The sequence below is a fragment of the Silene latifolia genome, chromosome X (assembly GCF_048544455.1).
Source record: "Silene latifolia isolate original U9 population chromosome X, ASM4854445v1, whole genome shotgun sequence".
In the NCBI taxonomy this organism is placed as follows: Eukaryota; Viridiplantae; Streptophyta; class Magnoliopsida; order Caryophyllales; family Caryophyllaceae; genus Silene; species Silene latifolia.
In genome coordinates this window covers 95,749,154-95,759,203 of record NC_133537.1, presented here as the reverse complement: position 1 = coordinate 95,759,203, position 10,050 = coordinate 95,749,154, and positions in this window count along the sequence as shown.

The window sequence follows — 10,050 nt, the reverse complement described above, 5'->3', positions numbered from 1 at the left end:
GACATGTCTCAAACCAACTGTTTAATCAGCTAACTGAAATGTTTATGAAAACTACTAAGCTACGAAATGGAAGACATCTATCATCGACCGTGGCACATCCCGGCTATCCCAAAGACTCGACTCATACTTCTCAATATCCGCTCACCATCCCCGAATGGATCACCGCAGGTTTTAAAACAATAAACCGGGGTCAGTACTATTCACACAATTTATATAACCAACAATACAGTAATCAAGACAGCTCAAACAGTCACACACAATCACCCACTCCAATCAATCTCCATCACCGACTGTCCACTACACCAGCCCTGCCAGTGGGGGACCGCAGCCGTACCCACCAAATCCCCGCTCATCATACCGAGCGATAACCCTGTCCCATTAATGTGCACATCCCCTTCCGTGGCGGGTTCCACGAAGGGCGAAACTAGGGCGTGAAGCCACTCCCGCAAGTGACTCCACTCGGTAGAGAACGCATCTCGAGAACCGTAGACAAACAATCACAATCACAATATAACATCAACAACCATCTGAATCAATCAACAATCACTAACTACAAGACAATCACCACATATTATGTAATTAATACGAGTAGGAAACCCTACCGGAAAGCACAACAATCGAGACGATCTCACACAAATATATCAAAACGCTTCCTCTACGAATCCTCCTCCTAATATACAAACATATAATCACTACCAAGCATAAAGTACCACAAAACCCCCAATTCCCAACATTAGGGTTTAACCAACTTTAAAGAAATACTATAAAAACGGTATATAGGTCTTACCCTCGACGCAAGGATCACAACGGTATAAAGAAAGGTGAAATCCGACCTTCCAAGCTCCGGGATTTGCCAACAATGCGATTAAAGCGAATGACGTAGTTTGACTTCTCTTCTCACAGTGATTAGGTTTTAAAAAGTGTTTTAAGAACAATGACGGAAGTATTATATACTCTAATCGCATTATTAACAAAACCCGAGAAATTATCCCCCGTAAACCGGCTACTCGATCGAGTAGCTAAGGTACTCGATCAAGTGCCCCCCTTACTCGATCGAGTATCCACGTTACTCGATCGAGTACCCTACAGGTCAGAAACTATTTTAAATTGCAACTCACCCTTACTCGATAGAGTACCCAGAGACTCATAAATACGTAGTATTACATCCCCAGTCCAAGACGCTCGTCAACTGCTGCTATTTGGCTATAAGACGGGATTCAAATCCTTCTTCCCCAATTCATTTCTATATTATACAAACACAAACACACACCCTTTCTCCCTCAAAACCCTCAATCCCCTCATCAACAAAACACAAATTCCTCAACCAAATTCACCCAAATCAAAACAAAACTTTCTCAAATCAAAATTAAACTACTCCTTTATTAACAAGAAGCCATCCAAACACCAAATTCCTCACAAATTGAATCGATTTTCTAGGGTTTGAAGACAATTTCGAAAATCCTAAATCGATTGGGAATTGATTGAAGCTTGAGGAAACAAGGAGCATACAAGCACAATATTGGTTTGTTGATACAATTTTGACACGAGAACAACATGGCAAGAACAAAAGGTGGAAACAAGGCACCCACAATTTCAAATATTTCCAAAAGGCAACAAGCTCTTCTAGCTTCAAAGGCTATGGTAGTGCATCAACCAAGGGTGGAGATTCAAGACGTTGCTACTCCTATGGTGGAAGCTACACCTACTCCGGTCATTGAACAATTTCAAGATTATCCGGAGGTAACTTTCATAAACGATTCTCATAGGAAAGCATTTGTATCCCTTACTAGAAAAACTATTTTGCCTACCAAATTCATATGTCAAGATGCCTTAGACAAGTTGGGTGTGCTTGAGAGGACTAAAAATTTTTTCGAGTCTATGAAGTTGAAAACCCTCCTTAAAATGCAAGAATTAACCTACCCTTTATTGACCATCGAGTTCAAAAGCTCCTTGAAGGTGACTAAGGTAGAGGGTCGGAAAAATGTTGAATTCCGCCTTGAGAACAAGGATAGGCGAATGTCTATGAAAGAATTTGGCAAAGTGTTTGGTCTTGAAGAACATTATCATTATGAGAAAAAGCCTTCACAATATGATGCCGCACCCCTTTAAAAAGCGATCACCGGGCGAAAATTTGAGTCTTTCCATGAGTGCCATGTTCTATATATCCACCATTCGGGTATAAGAGTATGGCATAAGTTTGTGGGCAACACTTTAATTTTAAGAAAAGGCACCAATCACTTTACCGAGCTCGACTTTGTCTACCTTGAATCCACCATGAATATCAACAAAAAGTTTACCAAGGAATACAACATACTTCAACCCTTACTTGATCGGTGGCTTACAATTGACCATGGTAAAGATGGAGTGGCTTTTATTGTGAATGGAGGATTAGTAACATGGTTACCCAAACACTTTAACCCGGATTTCAACAAAGACAAGATATACAAACCGGTTAAACGAGGCAACCTTCTTGATTTGGTCACTATGATCAACAAGTTCCAATGGGTCAAGAATGATAATCTTGACAACAAGTATAAGTGGCTCACCAAAGAAGCTAAGTCCTTCATCTTGCCTAACAAGATATGCCGCATCAATGTCCGAAGTCCAAGCTACCTACTACCCGTCTCCGATGAAGGCGAGATGATTATGAAGCAACATAGGGAATCGCATGCCAAGCCCTCCTCCTCCTCTATTGTGACTCCACCATATCCATTCGCCTAACGTGAATTCACACCAATTGGCGCTAATGTCGTGGTAGGCAACGATTACTTGACTCAACTATTGCAACATATGCATATGGAAGCTCATGAGGATCGGGTCAATGCTTACCAGGCTCAATATCCGCCCCTCCTACACATAGCTAGGCAAGGACTACTTGATCCTTCATGTCCTTTGCCTATTTGGGAGGATAGGAAAGTGTTCTTTCCAAATGCTTCTAGAGATGCCACCATGGATAGTGAAGTTGCTAAGGGGAAGGAGATTATTGTTGATGATGGGGAAGGTAGTGTCTCTTGCTATGAGGAAGAAGAGGAAGAAGTGCAAAGTTCAAGTGATGATGAAGATGGTGAAGTCTCCGGGTCCATGGAGATAGATGATGATGATAATCAGGAAGTTGATGATGATATCAATGATAGTGATGAGGATGTCGCAATGAGAGACAATTGAGGATTGATAAGCTTTTGGAGGATGCCACAATCCATTGTGAGTTTCCTACACCTCCTCTAGCTTTGTTTATGTCTCTTGTTTATAACTTTTTTATCTTGATCATTGGTTTTGAGTCCTAGCAACACTTAAAGGACTCCCACCTCGGTCTCATTGAGGTGTCTCATATTGTTCCCACTTGTGAAAATCCAAAATGACAAATTAGTTTCATGCATTGCATACTTGTGCATGAACTCCCCCATTTTCACACTAGAAATAGTGTCTTACTTGGTTTGGGGAAGTTCAAGCACAAGCATTGGGAGTTAATCTAAATTAGCTCTCCAACCAATAAATTCATGCATCATATAGTATAGTTTAGAATGCATCACCTGTGTATATGTCATATAGTTTGCATGTAGTATAGAAATCATGCATTCTCGTTTTAGCTTGCATAATTTCCTATCGTTTTGGCCATTGAGGACAATGCCCATACTAGTGTGGGATGGGAAATTCTAACTTGACTTTTAAATCAAAAATGATAAAAATTGAAAAATTTTGAATAATACAAAAACATGTTCCTTTATTTTCATAAACATAAAAACCATAAAAATTTGAAAAATTGAAAAACCAAAAAGATGTTCATTCCTTTATAGTGTAGAATTGTATATTTTGTATATACTTGTTTGTTTGTTTGTTTGTTTGTTTGTTTGTTTGTTTGTTTGTCCTTCTATCACATTGATCGACAACGCCGCATCCGAGGCATGAGGAATATGAAGATCGCATTGTATGATCTTTCCAATCTCCTTTTTCCTCTCTATGTTAATGACTATGTGGCTTTATTTTGATTGATGCGGTATACACCAATGTGATTTTAGGAGTTACATTTAGTTTATATGGCATACTAGTTGATAGAAGCATTTGCATTAGGTTGTATAAATGTTAGTTGCATCATGGCATATAGTTCAATTTTAGGAAAATTTTTGTGAAAACATCTATTTGGGAAGCTTGACAAGTGTATATAAGGCCCTTGTAGATACTTTTTCTTCTTAAGACTTTGCTCATTAGAATGCTTCTAAAACACCCTAGGATGTGTCATGCTAGTATCCTTTGACCCATGGATTAAGGCCTAGTCAAGAGTACCTTGTGGTGTGATAACTCCTTGGCTACCGTTTATTCCAAGGTGACCCTTGAAACCATGCAACCATCTTCCACATCCATCACATTTTGTCAACAAAAAGGGAATGAGCACAAAAATTTATCAATTTGAGTTCAGGCAATTGAAATGAAAGAAACAAGAAGTTTACAATTTGCATCAAAGAAAGGAGGAGTACCAAAAATAAGAACTCCTATGCTTCAAAATAAGCAACCTCGCTACAAATGGGATGGCTTTGAAAATGTTCAAAAGAAAAATGCAAAAAGTTGAAAATTGTCAAGTATTGAAATGCCAAACATCAAAGAAATGGCAAAAAGAAAGTGTTCTCAAATGTCAAATGCCACAAGAAATTGGGGGGAAAAACAACAACAAAAGCAAACTCCCATATGAAACTCAAAACACATTGATCCCTTTATCCATCGAATCCACTTTTGTGCATGGTAGAGAGGGGACGACCCTTCTTCTTGTCTAGGCAAGAAGGGTAATTCCATGATCCTTCAGTGTTTCTAGCACCATAGGGAGTCTACTCTTGACGAAAGCATTTAACAATTGAGGACAAAGGTACCCTAGCTTGACACAACTTGGAGGTGATTTATTGGTATCCTTCTAGGCTTAGTAGTTTGAAGAAACCATATATATGATGGAGTGTGTACCTTTAGATTGCTTCCCTTTTAGATAATTTCCGCCACTTAGATGAGGAAAGTGGCTATTCATTTTTGTAGATGCATCCATTACTTGCTTTTGTGCGCTTAATGCTTGGATGTATAGCCATTTTGGCAAGCCCCACCTTGCCTCTCATGGTTGTCTTGTTATGAGTTGAAGGGGCGGAGTGATACCCGCTAATTATCTCATATCAGCTATATTAGTAGGTTAGTTTACATAAAGGTCCTAGTTTTTAGTCACCTCTTTACTCGAGACGAGCAAAGGTTCGGTTTGGGGATGTTTGATGTGACTCATATTTGAGCACATTTAGTCCCCGAATTAACCTCGTTCTTATACGTTATAGCACTTATTTGGGTCATTTACTATCTCTAGTTTCCCATTTTACATATTCTTTGAGGTTTTGTCTCCTTGGTAGGAAAGGATTGCTAACCTTGCATTTATGAGGCGAAATGGAGCTAAATTGATCGCATCTAATGACCAAGCATCAAAGAGAAGACTAACACTAGAGGCCTAAGTAGATAATAAAGTGAAATGTGCAATGATGAAAGGATCCTTGCATCCCCGACATGATCCTTGCGGATTGTTAAGGAGGAAAAGAAGAGAAGCATTCTGTACAGGAATCCGAGCGGATCGAGCACGATCCGGGTGTACCAGAACACCACGATCCGGGCGTCTTCTACCCAAGACGAGCGGCTTGCAGCACCTGGATCCGAGCGTCTTCCCCACGGTCCGAGCAGATCACAAGTCAGAATAGCCCGTGCCTTACCACGGGACGAGCGGATCGAGGCAGGACTAGCAAGAGGATCCGCTCATTTCCTTCGGTAGTAGCATTTCCTCAACTTTTCTTAGGGTCTTAATAGTCATTTAAGCCCTTAGTAACCCTAATCCTTGTACCTAATATTTAGTATAAATACCCCATTGTACTACCTAGATTATAATCCATCCTTAACCAAGTCTTAATCCATCCTCAATCAAGTTGTAATCATCTCTTAATACTCTCAAATTAGTTTTAATTTAGTTGTAATACAATTCTCAATATTAATCACATCTTAATCTTTCCTTAATTTCTCTACTGTTCTTCCTTTATTTTTGGGTAATTAGAAGATTATTTGGGTTTATTTGGAGGATTGACAACGTTCCATCAATCATCAAGTACTTCTATTATTCTTTGCTTTATTATTTGGAATCATCTTCATAGGTATAATTCTCTCTTAACCTTATTTAATTATTATTAATAACTTTCATTTATTCATCATGTTTCCTTTGTTAGTATGATTGACAACCTTATTAGCATGCTAAACTTGATAATGAGTGAGTAGTTTCCTTAGCTAGGGTTAATGGGGAATTAGGGGAAACAAACATAGGGAATGATTCATGCTTAATCTAATATGTTCTCATAATTAAATTGCTTGCTTGTTGTAATTTCAACTTATGCACATGTTATGTTTGATGAAATGCGAGCCTATGAATCCTTGCATTTTTTACCCATCACCTATCTTTTCAATGAGGCTTGTAAGCATATAAACCAACTCGAGCCTCATTAGACCATGCATATAGTTGGATAAGAAGGATTAAGTCGACTTGTAGGTGTTGTACAATCTAATCGATTCGGCTCCGTGACCCAAACCTTCTTAGGGAGTGCAAGCTTATACACCAACTCGATCCCATCACAATAATAAATGCTTGCTATATAATTAAGAACATGTTTGTATGATCAACCCCTATTAATCCCCTATGAACCCATGACACCCTAGTGCCTTTAATCAATAGTTTACAACCCCTTTATTTACTTTGCTTTATTTTTATTCATCTTGTTGATTAGTTTAGCTTATCTCCTACCTCAACCCAAATTGTGACACCCTTAGACATAGCTACTTGCAATTGAGAATCCTACATCAATACCCGTTCCTTGGGATCCCACCTTTACTTACCTCTTTACTAAGAGTAGTTTGTGAAGTTATAAATATTATTTTGGTTGGTAGCTTTTGACGACGAGTTTTAGACCGAACCGCCATCTCTCTCTCTCTCTCTCTCTCTCTCTCTCTCTCGCTCTCTCTCGCTCTCTCTCGCTCTCTCTCTCTCTCTCTCTCTCTCTCTCTCTCTTTCTCTCTCTCGCTCGCTCTCTCTCCCCCCTCTCTCTCTCTCTCATAAGATGTACCTTTGGCATAAATATATTTTACGTACATACATTTTTTTTTTATAATAATATGACCTATAATGAAAGTAAATTTTATATTAATTATGTAAATTATAATTACAAATAATACTTACCAAAGGTACATAAAGTATTTAGTTTAATTTTTATCAAATACATTTAACTAACCCAGTATGTCCATTGATTTAATAATGAAAGTACATTGAATATAATTTAGAAATACATGTGGACATAGGCCACCCGCGACGCCCATTCAATATGTGGACGTGCGGCGGTCGGAAAGCCACGCTCGGTGGCGTATAAATGCTTTCGACCGGATCTTTTTAGATCGGTCGGTTTCGCCTCAGCAAGGGTCTCGAAACGATGTTAAAGATGTTCAGAGTCGCCACCAAGCAATTATGGGATGCTTGGAAACCGTTCGAATCCACTTTATACCTAGGTAAACCAAGGCAAAAAGCGGTGTTTGACATAGGTACTAAAGATAAGGAGTCGTCCCTCTTTAGCATCCTATCTCTATAATGACTCTCGTTCGCCCTGGATAAGGTCGTCCACTATCCAATGTTTCTGAGTAAGAGGTGAAGGTACGTACTGGGAAGCCCTTTAATCGGACACCCAATCCCGCCCATGGTAGCGGCCTCTACTGATCGATCTTGGTTGGTTGAATGCGAAAGTTGATAAAATGGGTAAATGCATGAATGCGCATCCACAAGTTTAAACCTAACACGTGAGTTTACTATGTCGGTTGTTTATCCAAATATCAAGTAATTGATGTCAAGTTAGATTTAGTGTTGATTTGCATGCAAGATGGAAATTAAACATCCATTTACCGAGTTAGGTTTATGGTGCATAACGTGATCCATTTGTCTTAGAAAGGTGTTTTGCAAATAAGAGGTAAAATATGGAGTTGTCAATCCGATCCATCCTGTATTCGGGTTAACCAAAGTCGCGATCGTCCTAGACAAATGCTGGAAAGGAAACAGGACCGGCATCAGGCAGCCTATTGAGGCGCGAGCCTTAAGGCGTTGCAAAGGGGCATGTCCAGGTTTGAAAACTGGAAACCATGGAGCCTCTTTAGGCGCGAGGCAACAGACGACCCAAAAGGGTGTCTCCTGGTTGTTGAAAATGTCTGTGAAATGGTTTGTAAAAGGGTATTTAAGCCCATCTTTGTTGAAAAGGTCGTTTGGACCGCTTTTGTGCCAATATGAAGAACGAGACTTGAATATTCATCATCATGTTGATGATATTCGATGTCAGGTTCGATTTTGCAAGCTTGACATGAATAGTTTTGAAAAATATTATATGAACTAATTGTGTTAATTTCATTGTTTTGTAATTAGTCAATGTTCATCATCGTACTCAGATTTAAACCGACATGGTATGTGGAACCAAGGATGATTATGCATGTATGACTAATATGGTTGTTTTTGAAATGTAAACAAATGAATAAAAGGTTTTAAAATACCTTTTAAAATGTAATTAACCAAATATTATCTCCGAAACACGATTAAACCGTCATGGTATAAAGAACCAAGGGTGGACATAATTTATGGTTAAAAATATTAATCATAAAAATGATTTGAAACGGTAAAAACTGATTGTAAAAATGAAATGAAAATGGAAAGAATGAACTCAAACACGTTTGAGTTCTGACCTGGATAGCCCATTGGGGCGCGAGCCACCTAGTTGTGACTAGGGGCTTCTGTTTCAGGTCAAAACTCGGTTTTGGCTCATTCGATCCGTATTTTGGACCATGTTATGCATGGTTTAGCATCTTAAGGTTATAAAAATAGATAAAAAGACATGAAATAAGAGGATTAATTACACCCTCATACTTACATGCTAGGTCTTGGCGAGAAATCGACGGCAGTGTAAAAACTTGTTAGGTTGGAAAACTTGGTTGAAAAACATTTTAGCAATGTAAAGAGTGTTGTTTTGTTTAGTGATTGTGAAGTTGGTCGAAATGGTCAGTCAAGTGATTTAATACACGATGGCGGTACCAAACAATGTGTATGGCTCGTATTTTCGATCGGTAGGTCTAAAATACGTGTCGGTTTGTGACTTAAGAAGTCGAGTCTAGAATTTTAAGGGAGAAATGAGGGGGCGGACACTCGCTACCTTCAAATGGTGGCATTTGAGGGGTATTTATAGAGGATTGTGTGGTGTGCGTTTTGAGTGGCGTGGCCGTATAGGCTACTCGAAGAGGCACGAGCCATTTTGCAGGTCTTCGAGCTGTCTTGTCACTATCACGCATTTGAAATCATGATTTGTTCTATCCTAGGTTTTGGATGGCATAATTATTGTGCTTGTCTATCAAGTATACCGTGTATACTTAACATGGAAGCTTTGTGATGTTTGTTTTTGTGTTTGACTCGATTTGACTCGTTGTTGGAGTCGGGATTTGAATTTTGAGTCGGTTTTTGGTCCGGTGTCGGTTTTTAATCTAGTTAGTGTCTTTATGACCCCGTCACTGTGCATAAAACACTCCAGGTACTTTTGAATTTTTTTGAAAATGTTTTGTTTTCAAAATCGTTTTGAGTTTTCCGACGTATAGTTATACAAACTGTCGATTAAACGTAGCGATTCCTCAGCATGTTGTAGTCCGATAATCATCGGGTGTTTGTTGGGGATTCAACAGATACTGCGTATCTACGAAGCCCCCACTTTGACTGAGGCTTGGACAGGGCGAAAGTCAAAGTATAGCCCCCAGGTCAATCGAAGATTACAACCCGGAGACCGAAGCAACGTCGAGGCGGATCGAAAGGATTCGGGCCAAGGACTTATCGTCGGGAGGGGCGACGCCAAGGCGACTCGAGGATACAAGTCAAGGACCTGTCGTCAGGAACAGTTTAGAGTCTGTCGATTGTCCGTGTGGGTCGTTTAAAGTCCGTTAGACTACGTATAAAGGCTCGCCAGCCATAGGAAGGAGTCATACCTAAGG